This window comes from Leptonychotes weddellii, chromosome 3 (genome assembly GCF_054177405.1).
Source record: "Leptonychotes weddellii isolate Sample4059 chromosome 3, ASM5417740v2, whole genome shotgun sequence".
In the NCBI taxonomy this organism is placed as follows: Eukaryota; Metazoa; Chordata; class Mammalia; order Carnivora; family Phocidae; genus Leptonychotes; species Leptonychotes weddellii.
In genome coordinates this window covers 1,664,396-1,682,612 of record NC_138371.1, presented here as the reverse complement: position 1 = coordinate 1,682,612, position 18,217 = coordinate 1,664,396, and the positions used below count along the sequence as shown (strand labels likewise).

At 52.3% G+C, this 18,217-nt stretch overlaps 1 protein-coding gene across 4 annotated transcripts in view; it reads right to left on the bottom strand.

The window, feature by feature from the left end:
* Window positions 1-18,217, bottom strand: part of HDAC4 (histone deacetylase 4) — a 288,348-nt gene that overhangs the window by 223,748 nt on the left and 46,383 nt on the right. The gene's annotated exons all lie outside the window — the stretch shown is intronic.

Sequence of the window (18,217 nt, the reverse complement as noted above, 5' to 3'; positions counted from 1 at the left end):
CAGGAGGCCCACAGACACTTTCAGAACAGGCGGAGAGCCCTGCCAGCCCGCAAACCCGCCTGGGAGCCGCCGTGCTTGAGACAGCAGAGGACAGGCCTTCGGACAGGCAGACAGACAGACAAGGGGGCGTCTCGACTGCTGTTTACCCCGCGGTGCTGGGACACCTGGGGAGCCCCTGGGAAAAGATAACTTAGAGCCACACCTAACACACACACACACGCACACACACGCAAGTGTAAATGCCATGCGGACCAGGGACCTAGCTGTAAAAAAATGAAATAATACAAGCCCCAGAACAAGACACAGGGGTTCCTCTGGAGCAGGAGCAGAGGAAAGCTTTCTAACTGCAACTCAGTAGCCAGAAGCACTTAAAAAAAAGAAGAAGAAGAAATTGGTCAATTTGAACCATGCTGGGAGGGAGGGGGTTTACATGGCAAAGATGTACACAAAGAATTAAAAAAACAGTGGACAGATTGGGGCAAAGTATTTGCAATATACCTCACAGATCAAAACTAGTATTCCTGATGTATAAAAAACTCTTAAAACTTGTGGGAACAACGACCAAAATCCTGACAGAGAAACAGGCCAAAGGCATGAGGAGCGAGTACGGCCCCCACACTGAGCTTCCACTTGTTACCGGTTGGACTGGCAAAAAGCACCAGGCTTCGCTCTCCACACCGTGTGGGCACAGGCGCACACAGGCCGCAAGGGGAACGCAAGCTGGTACATGCTTCGCACCGGCAAACTGGCCAAAATCGAACCCAATTACGTACCTGCTCACCTTCCGTAGGAACCCCTCTGCAGGTGAAGTCGGACGATGCAGGGGCGGCGGAGGGAAGCACGTGCGCACAAGGTCATCCCAGGGCAAGCGCAGGCCAGGGGCTGCGGGGACACGCTGGGGTGTGGAAACGCCGCGTGCGACGGAGCTACGGGGACGACGTCCCTTAGGTGCAAGACCGAATCCCGATAAAGTACACGCTGTATTTCCTCTTTTGTCCAGAAAGCAAATCGGGAGAGCAAGGGTGGGGCCGGGGGCGGCCACAGGGTGGAAGGACGGGCCCGCTGGGCGGGGACCCCACTCTCTTTGAGTCTGGTTTCTTATACATCGCTGGCTTTAGGGGCTGCACTAATGTCTCACATACTCAAAAAATGAAAATAAATAAAATCAGGGGCACCTGGGTGGCTCAGATGGTTAAGCGTCTGCCTTCGGCTCAGGTCATGATTCCAGGGTCCTGAGGTCGAGCCCCACATCGGGCTCCCTGCTCGGCGGGAAGCCTGCTTCTCCCTCTCCCACTCCCCCTGCTTGTGTTCCCTCTCTCGCTGTGTCTCTGTCAAATAAATAAAATCTTTAAAAAAAAAAAAGAAAATAAATAAAATCAAAAAGTATGAGGAAGGGAAAAAATGAAATACAAACAGAAACAAAATGAACCAAACCACATTTCAAGGGGGTAACGCAAGTGTACAAGGGTGGGGCCGGGGGCGCTAAGAACGATCCCAAGTAGCTCTGAGACACAGTGTTCAGACTCTACTCGGACTATGCGCCCTCAACAAATAGGGAACCCCGGCTGGCGGGTTTCTTTCTCACAGAGGCACAGATTAATGATTTCTTTCTGAGCATTCTGGGATTAAGCCAATAAGTAAGGAGATGAAGGAGACTGGGAGCAAAGTTTCTCATCGTGGGAGGAGGGGTGACAATACGGAAAAGAGAGAGGGTGGTCCGTGGACCTGTGACGCTGGGCTGGAATGAGAAGTGTCGGTGTGAGCTCTGCAGTTCACGTGGACACACAGAACACCACCTAGGCAGGAGGGTGTGTGCATGCCCGCCCCATCCGTCTCCGAGCCCCGCCTGCTCCCAGGCCACGGAAGCCGTCGGCACAGCCAGCACGCAGAGCTGGCTTTCTTTCTTTCCTTTTTTTTTTTAAAGATTTTATTTATTTATTTGAGAGAGAGAGAATGAGAGAGAGCACATGAGAGTGGGGAGGGTCAGAGGGAGAAGCAGACTCCCTGCCGAGCAGGGAGCCCGATGCGGGACTCGATCCCAGGACTCCAGGATCATGACCTGAGCCGAAGGCAGTCGCTCAACCAACTGAGCCACCCAGGCGCCCCGCAGAGCTGGCTTTCTAAACGCCAGTCCCCGAGAAACAGAACCTCCTTGGGAAAGAGCAGACCCCAGGTGTGCGGCAGGGAAGGCACCAGAGAGGCAGACTACCTTCCTGCATCAGAGAGAGCAGAGGGGGTCCCCGGAGCACTGGGGACCAGTCAGAGTAGCCAGCATGCAGGGGCTGCCACTGGGCAAACGAGGACACTATGGGCACCAGAATAAGTCATGTTAACAAAGGCTTAGAACCCAGTTAATAAAATAAGAATCCATGACCCCAAATTCATGTAAATAAATAAGCAAATAAATAAGAAAGAAAGGGAAGTCCTCTATAGGAGAAAGCTGACCACGGCATGTAGTGAGGACAGCACGAGAAGCCCACCATTCAGCCACCATCATCATGGCACACGTGGCCGCTGTAGGAAGAGGGGACTCAGTGAGGCTTCTGTCATGCAGAAGTCTGGAAATTTCTATCACCAAACCATCGATTGGTTCTTGGACTTTTCTACTAATTCCTGGCAAATAGGAAATAGGTGGATTGTAGTCAGGGACTCTTTGGCCTTTGAGTGAACCTATTTTGGTTCTGCAGACCCTAACAAAACTGCTGGTATCACAGCAACACCCAGGGGCGGTGCCGAATCCCCTTCTCTGAGCACGAGGCCTCCAGAGCGTCCCAGCCGTGGGAAAGCTGACTTCCACCTTCTGATCATCTTCAATCTATTCATTAAAACTATATACTTCCTCCCAATTGGGGGGGGGAGGTAATTATGAAAAGTGGAGTACTTATTAATCTCCTATATTTCATAAACAGTCTCCTGTACCTACGTGAATTCTGTAGTTTCCCTGCAATGACAACATTCCCACCATAAAACCCTCGGTGACAACCAGAGAATGTGCTCTCCTAGTCTCTCCCCCAACATTCTGTTCAGGGCTTCCATCTCTGTTCATAAGTAAAACTTGCATATAATTTTTGTTTTCTTGTTGTTTCTAACAGGTTCTAGAATTAGGGCACTTCCATCCCATAAAATAACACTTTTCAGGCTTAGAAGCAATTTTGAAGAGAGCAAAGGCACTGCGTGAACTTTGATAAAACACAGAGCAATCTCTTAAGGAGCAGGTTGTTTTTTTTTTTAAGATTTTATTTATTTATTTGAGAGAGACATAGAGGGGGAGAGAATGAGCGGTGGGGAAGGGCAGAGGGAGAGAGAGAGAGAAGCAGACTCCCCGCTGAGCAGGGAGCCTGATGTGGGGCTCGATCCCAGGACCTGCAGATCATGACCTGAGCTGAAGGCAGACGCTTAACCGACTGAGCCACCCAGGCGCCCCAAGGAGCAGGTACTTTTAAGAAACATTCGGTTGGGTCCTTTACCAACAAGTCCCAAGTCTATCCAAGTTCCTCTTAGTGACAACTAGCTCCTGTTGCTTCTCAGCAGGGAAAAGGATGCTTCTCTTCTGGGTTGAGTGTAGACATCGGATACGACGTACGCTCTGGGACACCGCTGATGGTGGCGATCTAACTTTCCAGCTAAGTGCTGAGAACCCTTCCTTCTGGGTGTCTTCCTTCCAGGTGACGCTCCATTTTGCTTGTGCAGAAGCCCTACTGTGTGCACTGTGCACAGGTCCCGTCTGTCTGGCAGCCGACAGCACCCTCCACCCCTCCGGCTGAGCTCAGCGCCCCGCTGCTGATGGCATTCTGCCCCAGGCCAGATGGCCCTGCAGACCCCAGCGCCCCTTCATCTGAGCATGTGCAGTGCAGGGAGGCAACAGTGTGAACTCTCACTTTGATGGCAAAAATAAAAGTGTTCATTTATTGAGAGTGTTTCTACCTAAACTTCCTATTGGACGTGTTTTCTTCTTTATTCTTAGATCTCTCTTGGCTCTTCTGTTTGTTTTCGTGACACTTCTAACACTGTCATCATTTATTTCCCGTGTGATATATTTTTCGGACAGTTTGGATCCAGAAGAAGTATTCTAAAGATCCTCACTCATCTACAGTCTTTCCTGAAGTTTGCCTTTTTGCAAACTGACAAATGAGAACAAAAATTCTAGTAAATTCATTCTTCATCAGCTGCGTATGTATTTACATAATAAGCCATAACAATTTATAATTAAATGCAACATAAATACAAGGCATACATAAAATAATCAATCATTTTCAATAGCTATAACTCCTGCCCCGCGGTGCCCGTGGGCCGGAGGCGGCGCGGCCGCGTCGGTCGTCCCTGAGGCCCGCCGGCCCACCCAGGTGGGACCACGGAGAGGCCCAGACCTCTGGGGTCCAGTGCACCGCCCCCATACACACCCACATAGGAGCAACGCTTCCCCTTGACTCATCACTCCTCCTCGCCTCCTTGGGCCTGAGGGTCAGAACACCAAGGACAAAGTAATTGTAAGTGCTTTTAAAAATATACGCCTATCAACACCAGATGGCTTAGAACAGCAGTTTTTAGCCTCAGAGCCCCTGCATCCTCTTATAAATTACTGAGCACCCCAAAAACCTTTTGTTTATGTGGCTATACATATCGATATTTGCCATATCATAAGTTACAACTGAGATTTTTCAATGTTCATTTAATTCATTTGAAAATAATGTCACTGAACGTTAACATGAATTACCTAGTTTAATGAAAAAATAAGTACCTTTTCCAAAACACAAAACAAGTAGCGAGCAGGGTGGCACTGTTTTACGTGGGCGAGCCTCTGTGGGGTCTGGCTCAGGGGAAGTTAGCGGGACCGTCACACGGGCTTTGGTGTGTCGTCTGTTGGGACAGGTCGTTGGGGTGGGAGAGACTAAGGCAGCCCACGTTACAGAGACATGGCGGGAGGGCGAGCGCGTTCCCAGCCCTGCGGTGCCATGGGCTTTCTGATTCGGTGGCATGTGGGCGCCTGGGCCGGGCTGCTCGGGTTGGTGACAGTGTGGCCGTGACCCCCACCAGTGAGGACACCCGCCAGCGAGCTCCAAGGACCTGGCTGCATCAGGGGCTGTACTGCGAGGGCTCCCGACCCCGCCTGAGTCTGCGACATTGGGACCTGGTCACGTGCAAAGAACCGAGCTCTCCCCGAGGCTGACACGCGTCCTTAGACACTATGCGGGGGGTGGGGGGGGGGTCCAGGGGCTCCAAAATTCCAGTTTCCACTTGAGAGCTGAAATGTCATCACTGGCAACACAGCCCGTCAGCTGTTTTCCTTAAAGTGACAGCCGAGCTTCATTTTTAAGAAAGTATCTGGCAAGTGCCCAGGTCTGAACACCCACAGTTTATCTGTCAGTTATCCTTTCAAGGACAGATGGTGTCCCACAAAAGAAGGGCTCGTTCAGCGGGCAACCTGGCCACACAGCGCTCTCCTGGGGATGACCGCCACGCCGGTCCGTGGCCAAGGGCTTTGTGTGCGCGGCCCACGTGGTCACACAGAGCTCTAAACCTGCACCTCCAGGGTAGAGACTGAAACACTCAGTAACAGTAACAACTGTCCTGCCTCATCGAGAACGATCCTAAGTGAAACTGCAGGGCAGCGAGGAACCCGACGGTCACGGGCCCCATGCCTGCCGTGGCCCCGGCAGCTTTGCCCATGGCACGCCCACCCACCAGGGGAAACGTCAGCCCAGCAAAAAGGAAAGCCATCTCTTGACTCTTACAAACACACAGCTTTGACCTCGTAGAGCTCCGTGGGGACCCCAGGGGCCCACCAGCCACACCTCCAGCACAATGCATTCAGAACTACAAAGCAGAATACAGTCGGAAAGGAAGAAGACCGTGAGTCTCGAGACGAGGTTAAAAAAAACTCACGCTTGCTAAAGTAGAAGATTCTGCATACAAGGAAATGGGGTTTTTCAATGATTACTGCCCAGGGCGGGTACCAGGACCAGATCAAGCTGATCTCCTTTTCCGCAAAGTCATTCGATCAAGTCACTCTGCACACGTCCCAAGCTCTCAAGCACAGACTGTGGCAGAGCCCAGCTCTCCCGCAGGATGTGCCCCCGGCCTCCACGGCCTCCGGACCCCACCTGCCCGGCTCCACCTGCTCTGGACACACACCCCCACCCCGTCCACGCACGTGTCCTGCCAGCCCTGTCTCCCCCTCAGCCAAACCCACATCAGTTCAGCATCCCGCCTCTCACCTGGGATCCCCCAGTGGCCACCTCACTGGAGGTGAGCACCCAAGAGCGTATCATGAAAACACAGATGTCGCTGCCCTGATCAAAAGCCCTCAAAGCCATCATCAAACTCAGAATCCATCCTCGCTGCTGGGCCGGCCATGCACTTCCCCGGCACACCCTCTTACTCCCCAGCCCGCTGCACCGACACCTGACACCACACTGGATGTGCTAAGTTTAGAGGCAGGAACGCGTGACGCTGAGGAGCACAAACTGCCTGGCAGAACTCCTTGGGCGAGTGACTTCCTTCCCCGAGTCCTCTGTTTTCTCATCTGTAGAATGGGGATGCCGTAGGGATCATAAACCTACTCCCAGGCTGTTACAAGAATTAAATTTGCGAAGACGGAAAAAGCATTTAGAAAAAGTGCAGTTACACCTAGGCTCACCCAATGTTGGCCATTTTTACTATTACATAGTAATTTACTTGTCTACTGTTTGATGGCCCCAGGAGCACTGAGCAACACCGGGCAGGGGCTTCTCCTGTGTGGTTCACCAGTAGGTCTTGGTGCTTACAGGCTGGCACACATAGGAGCAGCTCAATGTCCCTCACTTCAGTGAGTGACGTGGGGACAGCGGCAGCAGCGGAAAACTCTGGGCCGTTTCTGGAGTTTCCGTCCGCCGTGGTGCACGGCCACTACCTCACAACAGCGGCCCCGGTCGGTCTCCTGGCCCCATCGCCCGCGGCCCCACACACAGGACGGACAGGTGGCGTGAGCCATGGCTGCGGGAGCGCGCGGCCTGTCCTCTCTGTCCATCGGTAAAGGAGCCCTGCATCAGAGCGGCATCCTCACAACCGGCCAGTGGCCGCACGGCCACTAACATCTGAGGGGCCGCCTGGTGACGCGTGTTACCCACGTGTGCGCCCTCTGTCTCAGCAATGCTATTTCTAGGCCTTTATCCCGATAAATCTAGGATGAAAGCAATCAGCCCCAATTTCAAAGACAGAGATCTAAGAGCATCCTGCTAGAGTGTTAATTACTCCAGAATAAAACGGGAGTCCCACGAGCAGAGGACTTTTAAGGACAGAAATAGTACACGGCTACCACAGGCACACCTAGGTCCTACGGTGCACACGGCAGGTGCACATACACGTGGGCGAACCGATGCCCAGGTGAAGAATCTGTGCCAGGTGGAACGTGGTGCTCTCCCGAGAATGGTGTCCCTCAGCTGCCTGAGGTCTGCTCGGGACACGAGGGTGTTTTCTTTTTCATGTCTTTCAGCACTGTGTGGATTTGAGATGACCTTAACTTTTAAAATCAGGGGGAAGAAAGTATTTTCCCATTTATTAAATAAACTGCTTTCACGAAAACAAAATCGGTGAAGCTGGCCGATCCTTTGAGAGCCTGCTCTGTGGAAGAGCGGCTTCTGGGCGTTCCGTGGGATCAGACAGAGGAATGGAACTCAGTCTCTGCCTTCCAAGAGCTGGTGTGGAAGCAGGAGGGAGGAAGGCCCGCACTCATGCCTCTGTGTCGGGTCCCTCCCAAGCCCGGGCTGGCGCAGAAGGAAGGCCCGGGGGCAGTAGCACAAGCAGCTGACGGCCGGCCACTCCATGGCACGCTGCAAGGGAACAGCGACGCTTGGGGACGACGGGTCCCACACACACAAGCCTGTGCAGCCAAGAGAGGCCTGTCCCCCCAAGCAGGCAGAAGTATCCCAAAACTCCCAGTTTTTACAAAAAAGACGAGAACATACATTGCAGTTTAACTTACAAGAAACTGAAATTTTCAATATGAACTACATCCTCTGTAGCTTCCGTATAACGCAAGCTACAAAAAGTGTATCTGGATGGGGCCACACACACAGTAGTGTGCCTGGCAAGGGCGGGTGTAACTTCTAAACTGCTAAGGATCACCACGGTTGGAAGTGGGACATGGATGGCAGCGAAAGGAGAGAGCTGTCATGGAACCACAGGAAACTGGGTACAACATCCTGGGACAATGCTGAATTTCACCCACACCGGCCACCACGCAGAGGCAAGACTGCAACCACAATGAGCGGAAAGAAACCCGACCCGGGGGCAGGCATGCCAGCAGAAAAGCACTCTCCACCACTCACCACTGCGGACCCAACAGGGCGGCCCACACCGTGCGCTCCCCGAGACAGAGAAGCTGCTGAAACAATAGCAGTCTGGGTCTTTTAAGTGGTTGCAATTAAATACAAGGACAGAGACATTTAAATGCATTTAAATAAAATAAATAAATCCTGTAACAGTAAAGTTCGCTGTGAAGCCCACAGCCCTGGTATATTTGCCCTGGCAGGTGCTGGGCCAAACCCAGGAGTCTGCCATGCGCCAGCAGCGGCTCCCCCACCCTGCACCCCCCTGGGATTGTGTAGAGGCCACTGTCCCCTGGGTCCCCGGGAAGATACCCACCCATCAGAACGCATGCAGCCAAGTGGAGAGAGTGACCCGCTGAGGCCAACTCACGTGGGGCCATGGCCAATGGCCCGCATCCATAGGGAACCTAAGCCGAACTCCGCCCGTCTTCTGTAGAGAGCCATGGAGGCCACCCTCAAGCTCTCCACCCTGGGGAGGTGGACAAAACAGAAGGGGGTGTGGATAAGGTGCCGACTTAGGGACACAGTGGCAGGGACTGGAGCTGGAGAGGGAGAAACCGTAAATGTGGGTGCGACATCCCAGTGGATGGACACCATCTGTGCTGACACGGGATTGTACGTGGCTCATCACGCTTCCATGAAAAACAAACAAGAACCTCCACAACTTTAAAAGCAAGCCAGGTCCTCTTCAACACCAGTGCTGGGACAACTGGATCCACAGGCAAAGTGTGAGGTTGGACCCCTACTTCCTCACACCATAAGCAAAAATTAACTCAGTATAGACTGATCACCTACACAGAGGAACTAAAATCATAAAATCCATAGAAGAAAATGGGAGAATCTCATGACCTTGAATTTGGCAATGGGTGCTTAGACCTGATACCAAAAGATACGAGCAACAGGAGAAAAACAGATAAATGGGACCTCATCAAGATTAAAAACTTGGATACAGGAAGAGCCATCACAGAGCGAAAAGACAGGCCACAGAACGGGAGGAAATATTTTCAAAGCACATATCCAGAATACAAATGTATCCCACGACTCAGCAACAGAATAAGAATTACAAAATGAGCAGAGGACTCAAAGGGGTACACACGGCCAACAAGCACATGAACAGACGCTCCATTCATCAGACATCAGGGAAAGAAGGATAAAGCCACAGTCAGATACACCTCGCGTTACTAGAACGGCGAGCAGTCAAAACCAGCTAAAGCGCGGAGACACTGGAACACTCCCGTGGTGCTGGGGGGGGGGGCGGGGGGCGGGATGTAATAGGGTACAGTCACTGCAGAAACCAGTTTAGTGGTTTTTCAAAAGTTAAACATGGAATTACCTTCTGGCAATTCTACCCCTAGGTGTGTACCCCAAAGACCAGAAAGCAGAGACCACGTAGACACTGGCCAGTCAACACCACGGCGGCGTTATTCAAAAGAGCCAAAAAGTGGAAACAACCCACGTGCCCATCCACGGAGGAAGGGATAAACACAGTGTGGTCCATCCACACGATGGAATATTATTTGGCCTTAAAAAGGAAACACATCCTGACACAGGCTACAAGAGGGATGAACCTGACGATACTGAGCTGCTGAAATAAGTGAGCAGCACAAGGACACACACTTTCTGACTGCACCTGTGAGAACCCTAGAACGGACAAATCCACAGACACAGAAAGGAAGCGAGGTTCCGAGGGGCTGCGGCAGGGGGCGGGGGACTCAGGGTTTAGTGGGCACGGAGTTTCTGTTTGGGAAGATGAGGACGTTCTGGAGACGGACGGTGCTGATGGCTGCATGACAGCGTGAATGTACTTAATCCCACCAAACTGTACACTTAAAACTAGCTAAAGGGGTCAGTTTTATGTTATTTCTATTTCACACCAAAAAAAAAGCATTGTTCAGTGAACCAGGAGATTAGAATCTGTTGGTAAACAGACAGACTACAGGAATACCCAAGCGTCAAAAGAGAATAAGGGACTGCTTTATTAAGTGATCTGGAATGATCTTCAAGAAGTAACATGAAAAGCACAAAGGGTTGAGAAAAAGCAACAGAGGGTAGTATTTTTTAAAACCTGTGTGATTTCCTCAGGAGCTCCCAGGCGTTTCTGTGGAGGATCCCAGCGAAGCCAGCAGCTTGCTGCCCTCCCTCCCCAGAGCACCACATGCACAACACCTGGGAAACTCTCCCAACGGCGACATGGAGCAGGTGAGCAGTCTGCACTCCAGCCCCATTCACATGCAAGACACCCCCGGTCATGTTCCTAAAGAGAAGCGCAACACAAACCCAGAGACTCCACCTTCACCAGCCCTGTGAGTTCAAGCACAAGACACAAAGAACAAGGGAGACCACATCACTCACTTCTGGTCCCTAGCAATCTGCACCTGCTTCAGGAAAACACCACGCTTTGACTGTAACGATTAACTCACCTAACGGCCTTCCTGAACAAACGTTTCAGAATCTCTGATCTGCAGAACCCCAGGGAAGCCGCAGCCCGTGCACAGACGAGAGGGCCAGGGCTGGCTCTGCCCTCCCCAGCCACCAGTTTCTTCAAGCACATGGCTCAGCCTCGCTGTCCCCGCCTGGAACAGAAGTAGCACCTATCCCACTTACGTAAGCTAATGGCATAAATGAAGCGAGCTCAGGCCTTACGAACATCCTCTCCATCCCGAGGGGCCAGGGGATATGGCAGAGAAACAGCGTGGCCCAGCGTACTACGTGCAGCAGAATACACAGTGGGTTGAATACACCTGCTCTGCGGCCCTGTCTGCGAGCCCCGGTGCGCAGGGGGCGCCTCAGCCCTTGGCTGCTCAGCTAGAACAGGGCAGGCTCTTCTCGATGTTACACAGGAGTTAATATGACCAACACCTCCGATTTGTTTATCATTTGCGATTCTTCCTTAAAATTAGGATCCTCACCACAGCTTCTAGGCACAGGCCAAACGCAAGCGGAAACCGAAGCTCCTGAAATCACACAGTCAGCTCAACGGCCTGGCCGGACACGGACTTGGTCTTGGGGCTGCTGTTGTATGGGCCCTGGACACGAGTTCCCCAAAGTGTGCCCTGTGCCCTGCAGGTACCCAAAGCAAACCTGGAGACTCATTGGCCAAGTCCAAGGGCATGGCCACGTCCCACCCAGTTCCTGCCCCCTCCTGCTTCTGCTAGCAAGCCGCCCCAGACAGCTGTGCACCGCCTGGTTACTGCTTGGCCTGCACAGCGACCACCCCAGGGCCAGATGGCTGTCATCTCCCCTCCTGAAGTTCAGTGAAGGTCCATCCCGGGCCCTGTCCACTACGTGCCCTCAGCATCTGCCAGCTGCTGCCTCCTGGGGCCGTGCTCTCACGTGCCCACTGGGAGTGTGCGCTCCTTGAGAGCACCTGGGAAGCCATGATTTTGGCATCGTCACCCGTAGCAGGGCCCCATCACTACGGCCAACTGCCTGACCCACCCATGAGAAAACTAGAGGCCAAGTTCTTCCTTCTCATTACCCAGGAGGAGCCACGGTGCAGGGCTGTGTGCTTCATCTCAGCCAGAGCATGCTAACTAGTAAACTGAGGCCAGCATGGACAGCAGTCACTTGTTTCTGGCCTCTTCTGTGAGCCAGGCAGAGCCTGGGAGGGTGCCTCAGATGAAAGGGCTCCCACAAGAACAGATCAGGACGCATGCAGCCCAGCAGCTCTCTGAAGCTCTCTGATGCTGTCAGAAAGGGCCTGGAATACATTTTGCAGAGTGCCATGGGAAGCCCTAGGGCCCAGACGGCGAGGGCCACGCCGCACCACTTCAGGGGTTCCCAGAGGCTGAAAGAAGGTTCTGAAACCTTTCTAAAGGTTACAGAAGACCCGCTGGAAGAAGGCAAATATTCCCCATGAAGAAGACAGGGTCATTAAAACAGAGAACTGGGAGGAAGAAACACGACCATTTCAGTAAAAAATCCCATCTGTGCAGCCCTGTCCCTTGACGACAGGCCATGCACTTGCCCAGCTCAGAGCTCTCGGCCCAGGGCTCGTCCGTGCACAGGAAGGTGCTAGGTGCCTTTATCTGCGGCTGCCTGGCCTGCAGTTCCTCGGGCGGGCCAGCGCTGGCCGAGCGTCAGGAGCGGTGGAGCTGGGCTTGGTGTTTATGTCTGCCCCAGACAGTGGAGGGTTTATGACGACTTACTGACGCAAGAGCTCCCCGACGCTGCATGCCAGAAATTAATCAGGGGAAGAGGAATTCTTTTCAAGAAACCACTTGGCGGCCACTGCCCTGCCTGCAAGGCTGAGTGTAAGCTGAGCTCTCCCCCCAGGCCCCGGGCCGCCAGGGAGCAGCCGCACACCCGGGACTCACAGGGTGAGGCGCAGGCAGAGCCCCTCGCAGGGAAAGCAAGGACCCCCGAGCCCCAGAACTGGGGTGGAAAGTCCCACTGCAGGGCCTGCCCCACATGCCATGAACCACAACTCCCCAAACACAAGCGGCGTGCACCTGCCCTCTCTGGGCCCAGGCCACTCCAGAAGGCCTCATTCTGAGGGTCAAAGTGGACCACGGCCAGCCGTGCAGACCCTGAAGAGGCTTTCCTACTGGGAGTAATGGGTGCCCCCAATCTTTGTCATCTGTTGCTAAAATCCCTTTCTTAAGAGTTGTATTGTAGGGGCGCCTGGGTGGCTCAGTCGTTAAGCGTCTGCCTTTGGCTCAGGTCAGGATCCCAGGGTCCTGGGATTGAGCCCCGCTCGGCTCTCTGCTCCGCAGGAAGCCTGCTCCTCCCTCTCCCACTCCCCTAGCTTGTGTTCCCTCTCACTGCGTCTCTCTGTCACATAAATAAAATCTTAAAAAAAAAAAAAAAAAAGAGTTGTATTGTAAAGTTGACAATCACTAATCACCAAAGCAGAAAGTTAAAATACACAGGTTTGATCCTGGTGCCTCAAGTCGGTGAGGCAGGGCTGCCCTGGGGGCCGGGCTGCGTACCCAGGAGGGCAGAGGGGCAGCACCACAGGCTTCTCTCACCACGCCGTGTCCCATGCACCCCTCCATGCACAGGGCTCCCCTCTCTGTCTGCCTGTGCCCCCAGGGCAGCCCCTGCAGGGAGAGATACTCAGCAGGTGGGTATCGGTGGGGAAGGGGGTAGCTGACCTGTGCAAACACCCCTCCTCAAATCTTCAGAAATGATGTCAGAGTCATTCTGAAATTTCAAACATGGAAGGATGCAGGGTATTTGTATTTATCAAAAAGGGCATGAGTCTGACAATGCTGACAAAGCTGAAACTTGCCAGACACTCTAGGACAGGTTCTAGGCTTTGGATGGTTCCGGATTCCTATGATGATGACAGAGGCTGACATCCCGGGCACGACCCGGCCCTGGGCGACCTGCCTGCCTCATGGGATCCCCACAACAACCTTGGTAGGTGAAGCCTCTCATGGCCTCATCTTGCAGAGAAGGAAACCAAGCCCGGGGCGGGGGGGGGTCTCTCTGCTCACCTGGGGAGGGGCTGGGGCCAGACAGTCCTCTTGCAGAGGCAGTCCATGAGAGCAAAGGGGAGAAACTGAAGCAGGACACTGTGAGTGGCCCCCGAGTGGCCTACCTGCAGGCTTTCCATGGCCACAGAGCCACGGGGCCCCGACTCCTGATCCTGCACCACCCCCCCTCCCCCCCGTCAACCAGCATACCTTCCGTCTTGCTTCATGATCCTTCTGGCTGTGAGGAGGACACCGAGAAGGGGCATACGGAATGGGTGCTCTTGCCATGCCATGATTTGCTGGAGTGTCACCCTCTGACTCAAAAAGGATGTACACAGCTATGGGACTACACCTCCGCAGTGCCACGGTCAAGGGGGCGCTGCCTCCACCATCGCTAGCTGACGACCCACTAACTCCTAGCTCCTTCAGAGAAGCTCCCAGGTCATGACGTCATGGGGGCTGTACTCCCCACCGCAAGCACTGGCAACAGAGCCAGGGAGGCAGGACTCCCGGGCCCCAGCTGGGAGCTCAGCCCAAGGGACTCCTGTTTCCTGGACGGAGATACCCCAAGCACCATGAGGAGGGAGGAGGTCCCCAGTCCATTGTCAAAGGGCACCCTGAATCTGGACAGGAGACACCATGCATGGTCAAGCGCAAAAAGGGACAGCTGCTTATGCTGTCTAGTTCCAAAGGACTACTGGGGACCCCAGTCAGCTGCCTGGAAACAGGCCTTGGTACCCATCCCAAGCACCCAGGGCTGCAGAAGTTCACAGGGAGAAGTGCAGCTAAGCAGGAATGCCTGAGCTACCTCCATGACCACCATCCCCTTCCCCTGCTCCAACATCTACTCTGCATCACCAAGTGGAAACGGACCACCATTAGCCCTGGGAAATGGCAGGTGTTTACAAGTCCTCCAGCCTTCACACTGTGTTTGTTTTGTTATCTCTAAGGAGGACGCAGATTCCAGAAAACTATCTCACTGCAACGCTCAGATGGTCTTCTGGTCCTAAGGCCTCACCTTCTGGGGGCGGGGGGGGGGGACGACACTGACTTCCTTAAAAGTAATCAATATGTAATTCAATTTGTAAATACGATTTTATTTATTTTAAATGATTTAAATTAGGGGCACCTGGGTAGCTCAGTCTGTTAAGCGTCTGCCTTCGGCTCAGGTCATGATCCCGGGGTCCCAGGATCGAGCCCCACATTGCACTCCCTGCTCAGTGGGAAGCCTGCTTCTCCCTCTCCCACTCCCCCTGCTTGTGTACCCTCTCTCGCTGTCTCTCTCTCTGTCAAATAAATAAAATCTTTAAAAAAAAAATGATTTAAATTAGCGCTCATATGAATAAAATGTACTTCTAAATGCAATAGTCCAAACAAGGTATTTATAATCTAACCATATGATATGAAATGCATGAGTTACAAAACAGAAAAGGTAAAAACAAAAAACAAAAACAGAAAACGTAAATTTTAATGTGGAAAAATAGTCCCCCTCCATAGCAACCCCCACAACAACAAAATCATTAAAAAAGAGGAGGTATCTTACACTCCCACCCCCAAGGATAAAACTGTGCCTGCCTGTGGCTTACTTCCAAACGTTCTGGCCTTGGCTTCCACTTGAACGTGAGGATCATGGAATCTCAGAGTGGGAAGGAATGAAGATACCATTTAATACAGCCCGCTGGCCCCACGCATGGCGGAAATGAGGCCAAGGGAGACCAAGTGGTACATTCGACCTTTGCCCTGCCCAGAGGAAAACCCGATGCGGGCATGGTCGTGACACTAGAGGCATGAAAAGCAAAGCCCCACAGATTCCTTCTCAAGCCAAACCCAGAACAAATTCTTCATTTATATTGGGGGTAAAAACAACTTGGCAAAACCCAGGTGCGGAGGGGCCGCGGAGGGCAGGCGGGCAGGAAGTGCTCCACAAGGGCACTTAAGCACTCAGATCTGGGAGATTTTACCACTTAGAAGGTGTGACAGAAATCACCTCATAAAATACCTGAATAAAAGCGCAATAAGAGCAGCTCAGGGCTGAAGATAAATTTCAGTCACTTTAAAATACGCAGTTACGTCACCGCAACATAAAGATCAATACCAGCCTGCAGTCACCTGGAAACTTAAATAAGAATGAAGGTGGACGATGGCAGACAAACCTCTCGATCATGACACTGGGAAGGCACGACAAGCACGGACAGGTAAACCTCACCTGCCACTCTGCCCACCGCAGACCGGCTGCTATCACACTAATGCTTCGGCCAAGGCCAAGGAGGCCTGGCTGACGAACACGATGAACGCACACACCACAGAGGCCTCAGAATCAGACAGCTACCGAGGCAGCGAGGACTGGAAGGGCCAAAATGTGAGAGGAAGAGATGGAGGGGAGGGCATATGCGAGCTCGCGTTTCCCCCCTCCCCAGAGGTGTGTGCTGACATACAAGCAGACCCCGTGGAAAGGAGATGGGGTCAGAGCCTGCAAAGGTGGAGGGGTTCCTGGAGACACCCAAGCTCACAGCTGGGGTGCTTGCATACCAGGAGTAAGGACGAGGAGCACTAGGCTGGCCCTCGCAGACACTGAAATCAGACATTTCATAAAAATAAAATGGTTATTCCAACAAGAAAGTGTAAAATTCTACATCCGTACGGACTTAAAATAGCATCAAAATATTCAAAAGCAGGGGCGCCTGGGTGGCTCAGTTGGTTAAGCGACTGCCTTTGGCTCAAGTCGTGATCCCAGAGTCCTGGGATCGAGTCCTGCGTCGGGCTCTCTGCTCAGTGGGGAGCCTGCTTCTCCCTCTGCCTGCCACTCTCCCTGCCTGTGCTCTCTCCCTCTCTCTCTGACAAATAAATAAAATCTTAAAAAAAAAAAAGTAGAAATAAATCTAACAAAAGAAATGAAGGACATCTACACTGGAAACTATAAAATGTGGCTGAAGAAATTAAGGAAGACCCAAATAAATAAAAAGATACATCATATTCATGGACTGGAAGATTCAAAAGACACTGATCTTAAGGCAAATCAATATAATACCAAAGGCAGGTATTCTGCTAACATTGAAAAGCTGATTTTAAGTCATAAGGAAATGCGAAGGGTTAAGAAGAACCCAGACAAGCTTTAAAGTGGTCAGAAACTGGAAGAGCCACATGACCAGAGGTGAGGACTAATTCCAAAGCTACGGTTGATAAGACGATGCTGTGCCGGCACACACGTGGACAAACAGAGCCACGGGCCAGAATGAAGTCCAGACACAGACCTCCAGGTATTACCTCCCTGAGGACCAGGCGGCCCCGCAGAGAAGTGCAGACAGGGTGAAGGAAGGAAGGCCAAATGAATATCCAAACGGGAAAAGTAGCCCTCAATTACCTTCAATTACTACCTCACATCATGTTCTTTTTAAAAATCAATTCCAGGTGGACCGTAAATCTAAATGTGAGTGGTAAAACAATGAAACTTCTAGAAAATAATACAGAGTATCTCCATGACCTTCAAGTAGGCATAAATAAAGCCACCAATAAAGTGGACTATGTTAAAATTAAGAACATCTGTTCATCAAAAAAAAAAAATCATTAAGGGAGAAAATAGCAAAGAAAATAACCAGCAAAGAACTCATTTCTCATCCATATAAATAACTCCTACAAACCAGTCAGAACAATAAAGACAACCCAATTTTTAAAATGAGCAAAAGACTTGAACAGGCGCTTCCCCAGAGAGGGCATCCAGCTGTTGAGTGCACACGCGGAGCGGTGCCCCCAGCGACCAGGAGCACGCATGGCTCACGAGGGCATGAAGAAGAATGACAATACTAGGCATGGTTGAGCGCGGGGGCCGGTGGGCCTCTCTGGGTGTAAATGGGCACGGTCAACTGGGAGAACTGATTGGCACACACATATCTTACCAAAAGAAATACACACTGACGTGGACTGACAGCCGTACCCAAGAAGGCTGTGGGAGCATTCCAGGAGCAGCCCACACTGGAAAGCCCCCGAGTCCTCCACAGCTGAACGCATGCGTTGTGGCGTGGTCCTACAAGGGAACATTACACACCCACAGAATGAACCCGCGATCCGAAGCCACAACCTCAGGACATCCACAAACACACTGGTGAGTGGAAGAAGCCCAACAAAAAGAGTAAATGTTTTATGACTGCATTAATATAAAGTTTAAAAACAGGAAAAACTAATCCAAGGTGTCAGGAGCTAGGCAGCTGATTCCCAGCGGGGGGACGGGAGGTGCAGTGACCAAGAGGGGGCCCAGAAGGGGCTTCCGGGGTGCTGGCCTGCTCCATCTCCTGGTGGGCATGGCAGTTACAAGGGTCTTCCTCCAGTGGGACTCCACCAGCTAAGCATCCTAGGTCTGTGCTCCCTTCGAGACGCCTGGGGCACTCCAGCAAGAAGCTCACGCGGGACGGGCGCTCTGTACTGTTCACAGCAGCCACGCAGGAAGATGGGAAACAAAGTCACTTCTGCCAACAGTGACCTATCCAGTGCCTGACA